The following is a 20,070-nucleotide window of genomic DNA, read 5'->3' as shown; positions in this document are numbered from 1 at the left end:
GAGAGAGAGAGAGAGAGAGAGAAAGAGAGAGAGAGAGAGAGAGATAATAAATGTATCTGTATTTCACACAGTTGAACTGTGCAGTACTGTTTCTCGTTACACTAACGATGACTACGTGACTAAAATAGGCCAATCATTTCCTTCTGAAAGGTTTTAGTGCAGATCTCCATGTCATGTAAAAGGACATTATTTACAGACAAGCAGTGTCAACGTGTTTCACTGTGGAGTCGCTGAGTGACAGCGCTGTTGCGACAACTGAATGTAGTGAAGTGAATGTGGTGAAACGTCCGAAGATCGCATGACCATCACCATGATGAAATGTGGAGCAACAGCAATACAATTAAACAAATCATTCACTGATGTAGCTATACTATCTATTTACATACATATTATAAGTTTATCAATGAAGACCCAAAATGGATATCTAAGCTACAAAGAAATTAAACCATCCCAGTGTAAATGCTAGCTGTCCCACTTTGCAGCTCAAAATGGTCTGTAAGCATTGATAATATGTGTGGATGAATGCCCTATTCTATTCTAATCAAATCAAACTTAATTTATATAGCACATTTGTTAAAGAGGAAGCATTTCAAGTGCTTAACAAATAAAACACAACTCCCTACTGAGGTAGGTGAGAAAGCACCCCCCCCCCTCCCCCCTCACACCCCTGCTAACCCCGACCCCCACCCCCCACAAAAAAAAAACATAAAATAAAATAAACATACATAATGCCTTTGCTGAACTAACACTGGCACTTGACTCTTCTGACTTCGCTGAAAGATACTTTATTGGGGAAAAATGTATTTACTATGTGTTGTTGTCCCACCTAGTTATCTAAAGACGAATGCACTAAGTGTAAGTCACTCTGGATAAGAATAACATGTAAGTGTACATTTAAGGCAACCACATATCACAGTAATTGCAAGTAAAATCTTCACACAACAAAGCAGCTGTCAACTAAATCAGTGCTAGCAAAAGACACATGTGAATGTGAGCTTAGATACAGTCTGAGACACAGAGAGATATAGATATGAATGTCATGAAATAGAGATTGTGAAGGTGAAGATTGTCATTTAGGGATGCTGTAGTATCATGCTCCTCCTCTTCGGGTGCTCCTCCCCCTATCCCCAATGAGCCTGCAACTTTTGCATGATCCTCTAGATGGACACCTTGTATGGTTAATCTTTAGCGGAAGTCCTTGAGAGACCAACACTGGTTATAGATTCAGAATACAGGTTTGAATTCATATAGAAGTTGACACCACAGGAGGTTGGGGGGGATGGGCTTGTGATAAAGGCTGGAGCGGAATCAGTGGAACGGTATCAAAGATATCAAGCACATGGTTTCCATGGTTTCCGGGTCTTTGATGCCGTTCTCTTTGTTCCATTCCAGACATTATTATGAGTCGTTCTCCCCTCAGCAGCCTCCAGGTTGATACATTCTCTGCCTTTTCCATTATACCTGAGTGGATAATGTATGAGGGTGACTGTTATGACATCATGAAGAGGTCGAGTAGCTGAATTCACAAAGTGTCTCCTCCCCCCGTCCAGGTAATCTTATTCATTATCATCTAAATTTAAAGGCAAAACTGACAGTATATCATCCCCTGCTGCTTGGAGACACTTTATAAATACGGGCTCACCGGCTGTATGGCTTATAATCACACTCTGAGATCTTGGTCAGTTGTTACCCAACAGCTGGCTTATAATCACACTCTGAGATCTTGGTCAGTTGTTACCCAACAGCTGGCTTATAATCGCACTCTGAGATCTTGGTCAGTTGTTACCCAACAGCTGGCTTATAATCACACTCTGAGATCTTGGTCAGTTGTTACCCAACAGCTGGCTTATAATCACACTCTGAGATCTTGGTCAGTTGTTACCCAACAGCTGGCTTATAATCACACTCTGAGATCTTGGTCTGTTGTTACCCAACAGCTGGCTTATAATCACACTCTGGGGCCTTGTTCTGTTGTTTCCCAACAGCTGGCTTATAATCACACTCTGAGATCTTGGTCAGTTGTTACCCAACAGCTGGCTTATAATCACACTATGAGATCTTGGTCAGTTGTTACCCAACAGCTGGCTTATAATCACACTATGAGATCTTGGTCAGTTGTTACCCAACAGCTGGCTTATAATCACACTCTGAGATCTTGGTCTGTTGTTACCCAACAGCTGGCTTATAATCACACTCTGGGGCCTTGTTCTGTTGTTTCCCAACAGCTGGCTTATAATCACACTCTGAGATCTTGGTCAGTTGTTACCCAACAGCTGGCTTATAATCACACTCTGAGATCTTGGTCAGTTGTTACCCAACAGCTGGCTTATAATCACACTCTGAGATCTTGGTCTGTTGTTACCCAACAGCTGGCTTATAATCACACTCTGAGATCTTTGTCAGTTGTTACCCAACAGCTGGCTTATAATCACACTCTGAGATCTTGGTCAGTTGTTACCCAACAGCTGGCTTATAATCACACTCTGAGATCTTGGTCTGTTGTTACCCAACAGCTGGCTTATAATCACACTCTGGGGCCTTGGTCTGTTGTTACCCAACAGCTGGCTTATAATCACACTCTGAGATCTTGGTCAGTTGTTACCCAACAGCTGGCTTATAATCACACTCTGAGGCCTTGGTCAGTTGTTACCCAACAGCTGGCTTATAATCACACTCTGAGACCTTGGTCAGTTGTTACCCAACAGCTGGCTTATAATCACACTCTGAGGCCTTGGTCAGTTGTTACCCAACAGCTGGCTTATAATCACACTCTGAGATCTTGGTCAGTTGTTACCCAACAGCTGGCTTATAATCACACTCTGAGATCTTGGTCAGTTGTTACCCAACAGCTGGCTTATAATCACACTCTGAGATCTTGGTCTGTTGTTACCCAATGGTTGAGATATGATCACACTCTGAGATCTTGGTCTGTTGTTACCCAATGGTTGAGATATGATCACACTCTGAGATCTTGGTCTGTTGTTACCCAATGGTTGAGATATGATCACACTCTGAGATCTTGGTCTGTTGTTACCCAACAGCTGGCTTATAATCACACTCTGAGATCTTGGTCAGTTGTTACCCAACAGCTGGCTTATAATCACACTATGAGATCTTGGTCTGTTGTTACCCAACGGTTGGGATATGATCACACTCTGGGATCTTGGTCTGTTGTTACCCAACAGCTGGCTTATAATCACACTCTGAGATCTTGGTCTGTTGTTACCCAACGGTTGGGATATGATCACACTCTGGGATCTTGGTCTGTTGTTACCCAATGGTTGAGATATGATCACACTCTGGGGCCTTGGTCTGTTGTTACCCAACAGCTGGCTTATAATCACACTCTGAGATCTTGGTCTGTTGTTACCCAACAGCTGGCTTATAATCACACTCTGAATGGTCAGTTGTTATAATCACACTTGAGTCTTGGTCTGTTGTTACCCAACAGTTGGCTTATAATCACACTCTGAGATATGATCACACTCACACTCTGAGATCTTGGTCTGTTGTTACCCAACAGTGGCTTAGATATGATCACACTCTGAGATCTTGGTCTGTTGTTACCCAACAGTTGGGCTATGATCACACTCTGAGATCTTGGTCTGTTGTTATCCAATGGTTGGGTTATTCAGACCCAATGGTTTTGCAATGAGACTCAAGATCTTGGTCTGTTGTTACCCAATGGTTGAATCACACTGAGATCTTGGTCAGTTGTTACCCAACAGCTGGCTTATAATCACACTCTGAGATCTTGGTCAGTTGTTACCCAACAGCTGGCTTATAATCACACTTGAGATCTTGGTCAGTTGGTTACCCAACAGCTGGTATAATCACACTCTGAGATCTTGGTCAGTTGTTACATTGATCATAATCACTCTGAGATCTTGGTCAGTTTACAGAACTTGACCCAACAGCTGGATAATCACACCAGTGGTCAAATTCAATTGATTGGACATGATTTGTTAGGCAACACCTGTCTTATGGTCCCACTGGAGTTGACAGTGATGTCAGTTGTTACCCAACAGGCATAAACACAAGCGATCTTGGGTTGAAACAGCTGGTTTGTCCTTGGAGCTGGCTGATAATCAAACTCTGACATCTTGGTCTGTTGTCGGAGATTATAATCAGATCTGGGGTTGTTACCCAACAGGTATAAAAATCTTGTCTGCAACAGCATTATGATCAGAGATCTTGGTCCGTTAAAAAAATCACACTCTGTGGCCTCCATCATTCTTAAATGGAAGAAATTTGGAAGGACCAAGACTATTCTAGAGCTGTCCGAGATCTTGGGTAAACTGAGCAATCGGAGAAGGGCTTGGTCAGTTGTTACCCAACAGGGCTTATAATCACACTCTGAGATCTTGGTCAGTTGTTACCCAACAGCTGGCTTATAATCACACTCTGTGGAGATCTTGGTCAGAAACAGCTGGCATAATCCATCTCACTTGGTCTGTTGTTACCCAACAGCTGGCTTATAATCCACTCTGGGGCCTTGGTCTTACCCAACAGTGGCTTATAATCAGATGGGAGTTGTTACCCAACAGCTGGCTTATAATCACACTCTGAGATCTTGGTCAGGTTACACATGACAATCCTCTGAGATCTTGGTCAGTTGGCCAAATCACAGAGCACCCCAACAGCTGATAATCACACTCTCAGTTGTTACCCAACAGCTGGCTTATAATCACACACTGGGGCCTTGGTCAGTTGTTGAACAGCAGATCTTGGTCAGTTGTTACCCAACAGCTGGCTTATAATCACACTCTGAGATCTTGGTCAGTTGTTACCCAACAGCAAATCACACTCTGAATCTTTCTAGGCCACTGAATCTTGGTCCCCAAGGCTTCACATCTGGATCTTGGAAACAGCTGGCTTATAATCAAACTCTGACATCTTCACCCAATGGTGAAGCAGACTATGGTTTTCCGTGGCTTATAATCACAAGATCTTGGTCTGTTGTTAAACAGCTGGCTTATAATCACACTCTGAATTTGGTCTGTTTGTGGCTTATAATCACACTCTGATCTTGGTCAGTTGTTATGGCTTATAATTCTTCTTGGTCATAAACAGCTGGCTTTAATCAACTCTGAGATCTTGGTCAAAACAGCTTTGAATCAAAATAAGTTGTTAATCAACATTTTAATCAACTCTGAGATCTTGGTTACCCAACAGCTGGCTTAAATCAAACATGAGGCCTTGGTCTGTTGTTACCCAACAGCTGGCTTATAATCACACTCTGCCTTGGTCAGTTGTTACCCAACACTATAATCCACTCTGAGATCTTGGTCAGTTGTTACCCAGAGCTATAATCACACTCTGAGATAGGTCAGTTGTTACCCAACAGATAATCAGAGCCTCCCAACAGCTCTTATAATCACACTCTGAGATCTTGGTCAGTTGTTACCCACAGCTGGCTTATAATCTCTGAGGCAGGCACCCAACAGCTGGCTTATAATCACACTCTGAGATCAGTTGTTACCCAACAGCTGGCTTATAATCACACTCTGAGGCCTTGGTCAGTTGTTACCCACAGCTGGCTTATAATCACACTCTGAGGGTCTGTTGTTACCCAACAGCCTGGCTTATAATCAACTCTGAGATCTTGGTCAGTTGTTACCCAACAGCTGGCTTATAATCAACTCTGAGATCTTGGTCTGTTGTTACCCAACAAGGCTTATAATCACACTCTGAGATCTTGGTCTGTTGTTACCCAATGGTTGAGAGATGATCACACTCTGAGAGGTCTGACAGAATGGCTTATAGATACACTCTGAGAGAGAGTTACCCAATGGTTGAGATATGATCACACTCTGAGATCTTGGTCTGTTGTTACCCAATGGTTGAGATATGATCACAGAGAGATCTTGGTCTGTTGTTACCCAACAGCTGGCTATCACACTCTGAGATCTTGGTCAGTTGTTACCCAACAGAGGCTTATAATCACACTCTGAGATCTTGGTCAGTTGTTACCCAACAGCTGGCTTATAATCACAGAGATCTTGGTCAGTTGTTACCCACAGCTGGCTTATAATCACAGAGTTGTTACCCAACAGCTGGCTTATAATCACACTCTGAGATCTTGGTCAGTTGTTAACCAACAGAGACATAATCACACTCTGAGATCTTGGTCAGAGACAGATAATCACACACTGGGGCCTTGGTCAGTTGTTACCCAGATAATCACACTCTGAGACCTTGGTCAGTTGTTACCCAACAGCTGGCTTATAATCACACTCTGAGATCTTGGTCAGTTGTTACCCAACAGCTGGCTTATAATCACACTCTGAGATCATGGTCTGTTGTTACCCAACAGCTGGCTTATAATCACACTCTGAGATCTTGGTCTGTTGTTACCCAACAGCTGGCTTATAATCACACTCTGAGATCTTGGTCTGAGATGGCATAATCAAACTCTGAGATCTTGGTCTGTTGTTACCCAATGGTTGAGATATGATCACACTCTGAGATCTTGGTGAGTTGTTACCCAACAGCTGGCTTATAATCACACTCTGAGATCTTGGTCTGTTGTTATCCAACAGCTGGCTTATAATCACACTCTGAGATCTTGGTCTGTTGTTACCCAACAGCTGGCTTATAATCACACTCTGAGATCTTGGTCAGTTGTTACCCAACAGCTGGCTTATAATCACACTCTGAGATCTTGGTCTGTTGTTACCCAACAGCTGGAGAGATCTTGGTCAGTTGTTACCCAACAGCTGGCATAATCACACTCTGAGGCCTTGGTCTGTTGTTACCCAACAGCTGGCTTATAATCACACTCTGAGATGGTCTGTTGTTACCCAATGGTTGAGATGAGGTTGGTCTGTTGTTACCCAATGGTTGAGATCACACTCTGAGATCTTGGTCTGTTGTTACCCAATGGTTGAGATATGATCACACTCTGAGATCTTGGTCTGTTGTTACCCAATGGTTGAGATATGATCACACTCTGAGATCTTGGTCTGTTGTTACCCAACAGCTGGCTTATAATCACTCCTTGGTCAGCAATGAGACTGGCAATCTTGGTCAGTTGTCCTGTTTAATCACATTGATCATCTTGGTCAGATGTTTAACAGAACTAGATCTTGGTCAGTTGTTACCAACAGCTGGTTAATTGATTTGGTCATGATTTGTTAGGCATACACATGGTCCCACAGTTGACAGTGCATGTCAGGGCAAAAATCAAGCGATGAGGTTGAAAGGTTTGTCCTTGGAGCTCTGAGACAGGATTGTTCCCACAGATCTGGGGAAGGGTAATTTCACTCTGAGCATTTAAGGTCCCAAAAAAACAGTGGCCTCCATCATTCTTAAATGGAAGAAATTTGGAAGGACCAAGACTATTCACTAGAGCTGTCCGTCTGGGTTAGCAATCGGGGAGAAGGGCCTCGGTCAGGGAGGTGACCAAGAACCCGATAATCACTCTGACGATCTCCAGAGTTCCTCTGTGGAGATGGGAGAACCTTCCAGAAGGACAACCATCTCTGCAGCACTCCACCAATCAGGTCTTTATGGTAGTGGCCAGACGGAAACCAGTAGGCACATGACAGCCCGAGATCTTGGAGTTGGCCAACCTAAAACTCTCAGCCCATGAGAAACAAGATTCTCTGGTCTGATGAAACCAAAATTGAACTTTTAACCTGAATGCCAAGCGTCACATCTGGACCCAAGCCTGGCATCACCCCTATGGTGAAGCAGACTATGTTTTCCGTGCCAATAAAGCCCTTAAACTGAATTGATTTGTGCTATTACAATTATTACTATTTTTATAAATTTTATAAATTTGCAAACATTTGAATAAAATAACCCATTTTAGAATAAGGTTACAACGTAACCTGCTGCCTGCCACACTAACCTCACTGAGCCAACTACACTCTGATAGACAGACCCTCCAGCTCAGCTGCAGGCACTCAACCCAGGCACTGACGCAGGCAGGCAGCACATAACCCACATAATCCACCCTAACAGACAGAAAGAGAAGAGATTGGAGAGAGGAGAGAGACAGATCTAGAGGTCCCACAGAGAGAGTGCACCCTAAGAGGTTTGACAGAGAGAGAGACAGAGAGTGTCGACAGATCTGGGGAAGAGTAGAGAGAGACAGAGAGAGAGACAGAGAAAGAGATATTCTTAGATGGAAGAGACAGAGAGAGAGACAGAGAGATTCCTAGAGAGAGAGAGAGAGAGAGAGGGAGAAGAGACAGAGAGAGAGAGAGAGAGAGAGAGAGAGAAGGGCCCTGAGCCTTGTGGAGATGGGAGGAAGGCAAGGCAAAATCTCTTCCTGATGGGTCCTTACAGTGAGATGGGGTGTCAGTGGTGTGCTGCTAATCCTAAAACCCCATTTATTTTACTCTATCCCCAAATGGGGTTCTAGGGTTAACGACAAGCCCTATTGCACCCTAAAACTTAATTGTGTGAATGGACACAGACGAACACACACGCAAACACACATTATGTTCTTCTATCCTCATGGGGACCTAAAGAATTTCCATTCAAAATCTGATTTTCCCTAACCCCTAACCCCTAACCCTAACCCCTAACCCTAACCCCAACCCCTAACGAAAACCCCTAATCCCTAATGCTAACCCCTAACCCCTAACCCTAATCCTAACCCATATCCCTAACCCTAACTCCTAACCCTAACCTTAACCCCTAACCCTAACCCATAATCCTAACCCCTAACCCCTAACCCTAACTCCTAACCATAACCTTAACCCCTAACCCTAATCCTAACCCATATCCCTAACCCTAAATCCTAACCCTAACCTTAACCCCTAACCCATAATCCTAACCCCTAACCCTAACTCCTAACCCTAACCTTAACCCCTAACCCTAACCCTAACCCTAACCCTAACCCCTAACCCTAACCCATAATCCTAACCCCTAACCCTAACTCCTAACCCTAACTCCTAACCCTAACCCTAACCCTAACCCATAATCCTAACCCCTAACCCTAACCCTAACCCTAACTCCTAACCCTAACCCCTAACCCTCACCTCAACCTGTAACCCTAACCCTAACTCCTGACCCTAACCCCTAACCCTCACCTCAACCTGTAACCCTTACCCTAACTCCTAACCCCTAACCCTCACCTCAACCTGTAACCCTAACTCCTAACTCTCACCTCAACCTGTAACCCTAACCCCTAACCCTCACCTCAACCTGTAACCCTAACCCCTAACCCTCACCTCAAACTGTAACCCTAACCCCTATCCCTCACCTCAACCTGTAACCCTAACCCCTAACCCTCACCTCAACCTGTAACCCTAACCCCTAACCCTCACCTCAACCTGTAACCCTAACCCCTAACCCTCACCTCAAACTGTAACCCTAACCCCTATCCCTCACCTCAACCTGTAACCCTAACCCCTAACCCTCACCTCAACCTGTAACCCTAACCCCTAACCCTCACCTCAACCTGTAACCCTAACCCTAACCCTAACCCAAATCCTGAACCTTTCCCACACTTATGTTGGAGGCTTTCTGTAAGAGGATGTCTTGATATCAATGACACCCATAAAATGGCCAAAAGATATTGGAGCAAGCCAAACCCAATGTCTACATATAGAGATACAGTGGACTTTGTGTGAGACAGAGAGAGAAGGAGTGGAGTAGGGAGAGAGAGAGGGTGCTCGTGTTTCTATGCTAGAGAAAGGGGGCGGAGATGTCTACATAGCCTCTGAGCGATATCATTGGGTGGCACACTTTCATTCATCAAGAGGTGATTTATAACAGTGGGAAAGAGTTGAGTGCTGGACACACGATGCAAGACACAGCATGTGTATGTGTGTGTGGGCGTGTACCTGCCTACATGAATATCATTCCTCTGCAGCTGTTTAGGGACAAACTTCCTGACCCCTCAAACTTTGAACCAACTAGCGACCCTCTGTATCGCTCCATATCTCACGCTCCTGCACCTCAGAACCAGAATGCTTAACTAATGTGAACATTAGCACTTTGGCTATGTGAGAATACATCAGCATTATTCACTGCTCACTCGCACTTGGTGTGTGTGTGTGTGTGTGTGTGTGTGTGTGTGTGTGTGTGTGTGTGTGTGTGTGTGTGTGTGTGTGTGTGTGTGTGTGTGTGTGTGTGTGTGTGTGTGTGTGTGTGTGTGTGTGTGTGTGTGTGTGTGTGTGTGTGTGTGTGTGTGTGTGTGTTAATACAGGGTTAGTGTGCAGCAACAATGGCGTCTGCACTGCATACGAGCCTCGCCCCTTTAACACATTCCACGTTCCCTCAGCTATCTTGCCCACGCACTCACCATGTGACCTACGACCGGGCCAATGACAGGAAGTAGACGATGTCAAATCCTGCTTCCAAATAACTCAGATCCTCTTCTGTTCTCATCCACAGTACTGAACCACAGTACTGAGTCTCAGCTTGACTTTCTCACATCTAGCACTCCCTCAATACAATATATTGTCTGTCAGAAATATGCATAACTACTGCATGTCATTAGGACCATGTTGTTTGGTGTAGTGGCCTTTTATGTACAGTCATTTATCATATATTATTATTACAATACACCCTTATCATGATGTCATGGTTTTCCTTCCACAGACATTGAGGAATAATCACTTTTCCTGCACTGTTACATAGAAATTGTCATACTAGATAAGCCGACTTGTTATAGGCTCACAAGTCAGTTCTTTATTTCTTTTGACCCAACTAAAAGGCTGAAGGCAGAAAGGGGCTCTGAGAGGAGACAGAGGGTGAGGTGAAGGGTTCTAAGAGGAGACAGAGGGTGAGGTGAAGGGTTCTGAGAGGAGACAGAGGGTGAGGTGAAGGGTTCTGAGAGGAGACAGAGGGTGAGGTGAAGGGTTCTGAGAGGAGACAGAGGGTGAGGTGAAGGGTTCTGAGAGGAGACAGAGGGTGAGGTGAAGGGTTCTGAGAGGAGACAGAGGGTGAGGTGAAGGGTTCTAAGAGGAGACAGAGGGTGAGGTGAAGGGTTCTGAGAGGAGACAGAGGGTGAGGTGAAGGGTTCTGAGAGGAGACAGAGGGTGGAGTGAAGGGGTTCCTATGAGGAGACAGAGGGTGAGGTGAAGGTTTCTGAGAGGAGACAGAGGGTAGAGTGAAGGGTTCTGAGAGGAGACAGAGGGTAGAGTGAAGGGTTCTGAGTTGAGACAGAGGGTGGAGTGAAGGGGTTCCTATGAGGAGACAGAGGGTGAGGTGAAGGTTTCTGAGAGGAGACAGAGGGTAGAGTGAAGGGTTCTGAGTGGAGACAGAGGGTAGAGTGAAGGGTTCTGAGAGGAGACGACAGAGGGTGGAGTGAAGGGTTCTGAGAGGAGACAGAGGGTAGAGTGAAGGGTTCTGAGTGGAGACAGAGGGTGGAGTGAAGGGTTCTGAGTGGAGACAGAGGGTGGAGTGAAGGGTTCTGAGTGGAGACAGAGGGTAGAGTGAAGGGTTCTGAGTGGAGACAGAGGGTGGAGTGAAGGGTTCTGAGTGGAGACAGAGGGTGGAGTGAAGGGTTCTGAGAGGAGACAGAGGGTGGAGTGAAGGGTTCTGAGTGGAGACAGAGGGTGGAGTGAAGGGTTCTGAGAGGAGACAGAGGGTGGAGTGAAGGGTTCTGAGAGGAGACAGAGGGTGGAGTGAAGGGTTCTGAGAGGAGACAGAGGGTGGAGTGAAGGGGTTCCTATGAGGAGACAGAGGGTGGAATGAAGGGTTCTGAGAGGAGACAGAGGGTGGAGTGAAGGGTTCTGAGTGGAGACAGAGGGTGGAGTGAAGGGTTCTGAAAGGAGACAGAGGGTGGAGTGAAGGGTTCTGAGAGGAGACAGAGGGTAGAGTGAAGGGTTCTGAGAGGAGACAGAGGGTGGAGTGAAGGGTTCTGAGAGGAGACAGAGGGTAGAGTGAAGGGTTCTGAGTGGAGACAGAGGGTGGAGTGAAGGGTTCTGAGAGGAGACAGAGGGTGGAGTGAAGGGTTCTGAGTGGAGACAGAGGGTGGAGTGAAGGTTTCTGAGTGGAGACAGAGGGTGGAGTGAAAGTTTCTGAAAGGAGACAGAGGGTGGAGTGAAGGGTTCTGAGTGGAGACAGAGGATGGAGTGAAGGGTTCTGAAAGGAGACAGAGGGTAGTGAAGGGTTCTGAGAGGAGACAGAGGGTGGAGTGAAGGGTTCTGAGTGGAGACAGAGGGTGGAGTGAAGGGTTCTGAGTGGAGACAGAGGGTGGAGTGAAAGTTTCTGAAAGGAGACAGAGTGTAGTGAAGGGTTCTGAGTGGAGACAGATGGTGGAGTGAAAGTTTCTGAAAGGAGACAGAGGGTAGTGAAGGTTTCTGAATGGAGACAGAGGGTAGAATGAAGGGTTTTGAGAGGAGACAGATGGTGGAGTGAAGGTTTCTGAGAGGAGACAGAGGGTAGTGAAGGGTTCTGAGTGGAGACAGAGGGTAGGTAGAGTGAAGGGTTCTGAGAGGAGACAGAGGGTAGGTAGAGTGAAGGGTTCTGAGTGGAGACAGAGGGTAGGTAGAGTGAAGGGTTCTGAGAGGAGACAGAGGGTAGAGTGAAGGGTTCTGAGAGGAGACAGAGGGTAGAGTGAAGGGTTCTGAGTGGAGACAGATGGTGGAGTGAAAGTTTCTGAAAGGAGACAGAGGGTAGTGAAGGGTTCTGAGTGGAGACAGATGGTGGAGTGAAGGTTTCTGAAAGGAGACAGAGGGTAGTGAAGGGTTCTGAATGGAGACAGAGGGTAGAATGAAGGGTTTTGAGAGGAGACAGATAGTGGAGTGAAGGTTTCTGAAAGGAGACAGAGGGTAGTGAAGGGTTCTGAGTGGAGACAGAGGGTAGAATGAAGGGTTTTGAGATGAGACAGATGGTGGAGTGAAGGGTTTTGAGAGGAGACAGAGGGTAGTGAAGGGTTCTGAGTGGAGACAGAGGGTAGAATGAAGGGTTTTGAGAGGAGACAGATGGTGGAGTGAAGGGTTCTGAAAGGAGACAGAGGGTAGTGAAGGGTTCTGAGTGGAGACAGAGGGTGGAGTGAAGGGTTTTGAGAGGAGACAGATGGTGGAGTGAAGGTTTCTGAAAGGAGACAGAGGGTAGTGAAGGGTTCTGAGTGGAGACAGAGGGTAGAATGAAGGGTTTTGAGAGGAGACAGATGGTGGAGTGAAGGGTTCTGAAAGGAGACAGAGGGTAGTGAAGGGTTCTGAGTGGAGACAGAGGGTGGAGTGAAGGGTTTTGAGAGGAGACAGATGGTGGAGTGAAGGGTTCTGAAAGGAGACAGAGGGTAGTGAAGGGTTCTGAGTGGAGACAGAGGGTAGAATGAAGGGTTTTGAGAGGTGACAGAGGGTGGAGTGAAGGTTTCTGAAAGGAGACAGAGGGTGGAGTGAAGGGTTCTGAGTGGAGACAGAGGGTGGAGTGAAGGTTTCTGAAAGGAGACAGAGGGTGGAGTGAAGGGTTAAACACCCGTGTTATTAGTCTGGTCTGGCAAGTGCTACACTCCCTACGGTGACAGCAACTCTGGACAGAGAAGAGTGGCGACACTACCTAGGCCTTCACTCTACTACACATGCACACACACTAATTTGGTGAACGTCTGGCGTTTTCCCTGTGCTGGAAATGGACACTGTCAGAAAGAATGCGATAGTTCCCTTTAAAAGAAGGATATAAAGAAACAAAATACATTATACAACAGGTGGTGGGCCTCAGCCTTGGTCACCTAGATCTCTTTAGAGACACTCTGTCGGATGGCTGCTGCGAAGATTATGTAACACACACACTCACACATGCTCTCTCTCTCATTTTCTCTCTCTCATTCCCTCTCTCTCTCATTTCCTCTATCAGTCTTTCCTCCTCTCTCTCTCTCTCTCTCTCTCTCTCTCTCTCTCTCTCTCTCTCTCTCTCTCTCACACTCTCTCTATGTCTCTCTCTCATTCTGTATCTCTCTCCCACACACAACCCATCATCTCATAACCCCCACTGTAGTGAGGTCATACACCACCAGAAGTGTGAGGCAAAACAGGCTGTGTCAACAGTGGTGTTACAAGCAAGTCCTTAGTGCAGCCATTTCCCTATTAATATAGAATAAACATACATAGTATAGAATGCATTCACAGAAACACACACACAGTTTATTTGTCGTACACAGTTTAACAGATGTTATAGCAGGTGAAGCAAAATGCGAACACACACAATATATGCCCACACACACATCCACTCACACGTATAACTCGGGTCTCCCTCACATGGCTCTACCCTGGTCTCCTCAGAAGACAGGGCCCGACAGTGAAAGAAACGTGTTGTTGGGAAACACACAGGTGGTCCAGGCCAAGTTTTCACTGGGATGATGTAATGCAAAGAAAGGTTTTTCCAGCTATGCAGTGGCCCATACAGATTGGAGCATTAGCCGCACGCCAGACTGAAGGCTACGTCATCAATGGCACCCTGTTCCCTACATAGTCCATTACACCAATAGGGCTCTGGTCAAAAGGAGTGCACTATATAGGGAATAGGATACCATTTGGGACCCATCCTGAGACAGCCAGAAGTCATTTGGCTCAGGCCTAACTGCTCTGTCACCAAACTATTCAGCAAGACAAGCCAGATGGGATTGGTTTTGTCTCTACAACCACACAGACGCCACACAGACGCACATACAGACGCACAGACGCATATACACGCATGAACACACACATGCTCACACACACACAATATACATGTTCACATATACAGATGGAGGATCTTAATTTGATCACCCTGTCGCAAGAGAACTTAAAACCTGTAGTGTATTTGAGGTTTAAAAAGGCTTAAGTTTGTAATTTCCACTTTGAAAATAGAGTTTCCCTGACAAAAAATTTATCAATTCCTACAAAAATGACCATTAATTATAATCCACATAATAATTCACATTCCCTATTCCTTCCCGCTCTCCGTAGCCGATGTGAGTAACACCTTTAAACATTCACAAGGCTGCAGAGTCAGACGAATTACCAGGACATGTACTCCGAGCATGCACTGACCAACTGGCAACATAGACTATTTGCAACAGTCTTGAAGGAGTTCCCACATATGCAGAGCACTTGTTGACTGCTTTTCCTTCACTCTGCGGTCAAACTCATCCCAAACCATCTAAATTGGGTTGAGGTCATGTGATGGAGGAGGCCAGGTCATCTGATGCAGCACTCCATCAAACCCTTGAGTAAGTAGGTGTCTCCAAACTTTTGACTGGTACTGTACATATTACCTCAATTACCTCGACTAACTTGTGCCCCGGCACATTGACTCTGTACCAGCACCTCCTGTTTATACAGTGCATTCGGAAAGTATTCAGACCCCTTGACTTCTTCCACATTTTGTTACGTTACAGCCTTATTCTAAAATGGACTAAATCGTTTTCTCCATCATCAATCTACACACAATACCCCATAACAACAAAGCAAAAAATGTTTCAGAAATTTTTGCAAATGTATTTTTTTTTTAAATACTGAAATATCACATTTACATACTGTAAGTATTCAGACCATTTACTCAGTACTTTGTTGAAGCACCATTGGCAGCGATTACAGCCTTGAATCTTCTTGGGTGTGAGGTGGCAGGGTAGCCTAGTGGTTAGAGCGTTGGACCAGGAACCGGAAGTTTGCAAGTTCAAATCCCCGAGCTGACAAGGTACAAATCTGTTGTTCCGCCCCTGAACAGGCAGTTAACCCACTGTTCATAGGCTGTCATTGAAAATAAGAATTTGTTCTTAACTGACTTGCCTAGTTAAATATAGGTAAAATTAAAAGATGACACTACAAGCTTGGAGTTTCTCCCATTCTTCTCTGTAGATCCTCTCAAGCTCTGTCAGGTTGGATGTGGAGCATCGCTGCACAGCTATTTTCAGGTCTCTCCAGAGATGTTTGATCGGGTCCAAGTCCAGACTCTGGCTGGGCCAGAGGACATTCAGAGACTTTGAGTGGCTTTGTACTTAGGATCATTATCCTGTTAGAAGGTGAACCTTCACCCTAGTGTGAGGTTCTGAGAGCTCTTGTCACAGGTTACAAGGAGTGGTGGGTAGGAGTCAGGAGCAGAGGGTTCGGTGATTTGTAAGATTTATTCTCCGGCACAAAACGGTCTTGCCAAATTACAGGGCGTATAACGCTGACCAGCCCAAACACAGGACAAACAGTCCGGAGAAAACAACAACGAGAACACATCCACAACTGACAGAGAACAAAATAATCCCGCACAAACCTAAACGGGCCTAACAGGCTTAAATAGACAAGAATCAAGAAACACAAAAAGAAACAGGTGCAGCTAACAAGACTAAACTAACTGAAAAGGAAAAAGGGATCGGTGGCAGCTAGTAGACCGGCGACGACGACCGCCGCGCACCGCCCGAACAGGCAGGGGAGCCACCTTCGGTGGGAGTCGTGACAGCTCTGGGTTAGGGTTAGGTTTTCATCAAGGATTTCTCTGTACATTCATCTTTGCCTCTATCCTGACTAGTCTCCCAGTCCCTGCCGGTGAAAAACATCCCCACAACATGATGCTGCCACCACCCTGCTTCACCTTAGGGATAGTGGCATGTTTCCTCCAGACATGACCTTTGGCATTCAGGCAATAGAGTTCATTCTTGGTTTCATCAGACCAGTGAATCTTGTTTCTCACGGTCTAAGAGTCTTTATGTGGCTTTTGGCAAACTCCAAGCGAGCTGTCGTGGCTTTTACTGAGGAGTGGCTTCCGTCTGGCCACTCTACCATAAGGCCCTGATTGGTGGAATGCTGCAGGGATGGTTGTCCTTCTGGAGTTCTGCCAGAGTAACCATCCGGCTCTTGGTCACCTCCCTGACCAAGGCCCTTCTCCCCGATTGCTCAGTTTGGCTGGGCGGCCAGCTCTAGGAAGAGTCTTGGTGGTTCCAAACCTCTTCCATTTAAGAATGATGTAGGCCATTGTATTCTTTGGGACCTTCAAATGCTGCAGATATTTTTTGGAACCCTTCCCCAGATTTACCACAGGTGGACTTCAATCAAGTTGTAGAAACATCTTAGGGATCATCAATGGAAACAGGATTTAAATGGTCTCATAGCGAAGCGTCTGAATACTTATGTAAATAAGGTATGTCTGGTTTTTTTTTCATAAATTTGCAAAAAATTCTAAAAACCTGTTTTCGCTTTGTCATTAAGGGCTATTGTGTGTATGATAAGGGGGAAATTAATTTAATCAATTTTAGAATAAGGCTATTATGTAACAACATTTTGAAAAAGTTAAGGGGTCTGAATACTTTCCGAATTTACTGTACTCTCGTTACTGTTATTTTATGATTGTTCTTTAATCTTATTTGTCAATTTTCTCTTTTCTTATTTTTACATTTTTTTATTTGGATTCATTTATTGTTTATTTAGTAAATATTTTCTTAACTCTTACTTTTTCTTAAAACTGCATTGCATTTCACTGTAAGCTCTACACTTGTTGTATTTGGCGCATGTGAGAAATAACATTTGATTGAGGTAATTATGTACATCTTGCTTTGGGGCTGTTTTTCTACAAAGGGACCAGGACGACTGATCCGTGTAAAGGAAAGAATGAATGGGGCCATGTGTCGTGAGATTTTGAGTGAAAACCTCCTTCCATCAGCAAGGGCATTGAAGATGAAACGTGGCTGGGTCTTTCAGCATGACAATGATCCCAAACACACCGCCCGGGCAACGAAGGAGTGGCTTCATAAGAAGCATTTCAAGGTCCTGGAGTGGCCTAGCCAGTCTCCAGATCTCAACCCCATAGAAAATCTTTGGAGGTAGTTGAAAGTCCTTGTTTGCCCAGCAACAGCCCCAAAACATCACTGCTCTAGAGGAGATCTGCATGGAGGAATGGGCCAAAATACCAGCAACAGTGTGTGAAAACCTTGTGAAGACTTACAGAAAACGTTTGACCTCTGTCATTGCCAACAAAGGGTATATAACAAAGTATTGAGATAAACTTTTGTTATTGACCAATTACTTATTTTCCACCATAATTTGCAAATAAATTCATTAAAAATCCTACAATGTGATTTTCTGGATTTTTTTTCTCATTTTGTCTGTCAGAGTTGAAGTGTATCTATGATGAAAATTACAGGCCTCTCTCATCTTTTTAAGTGGAAGAACTTGCACAATTGGTGGCTGACTAAATACTTTTTTGTCCCACTGTATAGGCAGAGTTATTAAAGTGTCTATGCATAGATAATAACAGAGCGTAGCAGCAGCGTGTGTGTGTGTGTGGGGGGGGGGGTGGCAATGCAAATAGTCTAGGTAGCCATTTGATTAGCTGTTCAGGAGACTTGAGGTTTGGGTGTAGAAGCTGTTTAGGAGCCTCTTGGACCTAGACTTGGTGCTCCGGTACCGCTTGTCTATGACTAGGTTGGCTGGAGTCTTTGACCATTTTTATGGCTTTCCTCTGACACTGCCTGGTATAGAGGTCCTGGATGGCAGGAAGCTTGGCCCCGGTGATGTACTGGGCCATACACACTACCCTCTGTGGTGCCTTGCGGTCGGAGGCCGAGCAGTTGGCATACCAGGCAGTGATGCAACCAGTTAGGATGCTCTCGATGGTGCAGCTGTAGAACCTTTTGAGGATCTGAGGACCATTGCCAAATATTTTCAGTTTCCTGAGGTGGAATAGGTTTTGTTGTGTCCTCTTCACATCTGTCTTGGTGTGCTTGGACCATGTTAGTTTGCTGGTGATGTGGACGCCGAGGAACTTGAAGCTCTCAACCTGCTCCACTTCAGCCCCGTTTATGAGAATGAGGGCATGCTCGGTCCTTTTTTTCCTGTAGTCCACAATCATTTCCTTTGTCTTGATCACGTTGAGGGAGAGGTTGTTGTCCTTGCACCACATTATCAGGTCTCTGACCTCCTCCCTATAGGCTGTCTCATCATTGTCAGTGATCAGGCCTACCACTGTTGTGTCATCAGCAAACTTAATGATTGTGTTGGAGTCGTGCCTTGCCGTGCAGTCATGAGTGAACAGGGAGTACAGGAGGGGACTGAGCACACACCCCTGAGGGGCCCCTTTATTGAGGATCAGCGTGGCGGGTATGTTGTTACCTTCCCTTACCACCTGGGGGCAGCCTGTCAGGAAGTCCAGGATCCAGTTGCAGAGGGAGGTGATTAGTCCCAGGTTCCTTCGCTTAGTGATGAGCTTTGAGGGCACTATGGTGTTGAACTCTGTCACTCCAAGCATGACGGTGCCTTTCATGACCCAATCAAAGTCCCATTCCTCTGAAAATATGATATGGCATTTTACTTCTTTACCGCTTACAGTATATGACGTAACTTGCCAGCATTCATTTGTTGATATGGTTTGTTGATATGAAACACGTTCGCTTTAAAACGGTTGCTACAGAAGGTGACATACAGATGTACGATCTTAATTTGAGCCAGTTTGCCACAGCATGAAATGGAATCCTGCTGAAACAGGAAATGTGAATTATTTTGTGTATTATGGACATTTTTTGTAGGGATGGGTCCATTTTTCATTCGGGCAAATAAAGTCTGACATTTTAAAGTGGAAATGACTAACTTTTAGTAGCCTTTTCAAATCTTGAATACTCTACAAGTTTACATTTCCTGCTTTGGAAATGTATCAGCAAGAAAATGGTGATCAAATTAAGATCTTCATCTGTAACAATTACTGACAAAGACAAGGTGCTTTTTTCTTACCAGTATGGCAACACTTAACTTCACAATATGTCATAACAACAAAGGGTTGCCATGCAACCAATCTGGATAATTTACATGTGTTGGGTTACACTCTGAGAAAAGGAGGGCATTTGTTTTTCTTGTAATGTCAATGTTACCAGTCCCTGTTTTCTTACAGTATGACATAATCCAATGAAAACTGAGCCCTGGAGTCAATCTAGCTGTTCATTACAGAATAGACTGAGAAACATATTACAGCCGTATTGATCAATTGTTTTAATTAAAAAGAGTACACAACACAACCCCCCTTTAATCCTATCTATTTTGATATGAGTGACACCAATAAAATAATTAGTTACGACATGAGATATGAACATGGTAAGGTAGCCAGCCTATAATCATCCCCTTACTGCACCAGCAGCTCTACACATAGTTTCTCGTGACTGCCTTAACATCCCTAGCTGATTTGGTGCTGTGTGCGCAGATTACTCTA

General features: G+C 45.0%; 1 protein-coding gene and 1 long non-coding RNA gene across 2 annotated transcripts in view; one reads left to right on the top strand and one right to left on the bottom strand.

Moving 5' to 3' along the window:
* Positions 1 to 20,070, bottom strand: part of LOC135551791 (HEPACAM family member 2-like) — a 45,107-nt gene that overhangs the window by 19,304 nt on the left and 5,733 nt on the right. The window lies entirely within an intron of this gene.
* On the top strand, positions 1,475 to 17,526 carry LOC135551355 (uncharacterized). Its single transcript, XR_010457287.1, has 3 exons — positions 1,475 to 1,550; positions 14,856 to 15,118; positions 17,451 to 17,526. It is a non-coding gene; the product is annotated as an uncharacterized LOC135551355 (long non-coding RNA).

This window comes from Oncorhynchus masou, chromosome 13 (assembly GCF_036934945.1).
Source record: "Oncorhynchus masou masou isolate Uvic2021 chromosome 13, UVic_Omas_1.1, whole genome shotgun sequence".
NCBI lineage: Eukaryota > Metazoa > Chordata > Actinopteri > Salmoniformes > Salmonidae > Oncorhynchus > Oncorhynchus masou.
The sequence above is the reverse complement of the archived record's forward strand: the minus strand, read 5'-3'. Positions and strand labels throughout refer to the sequence as shown.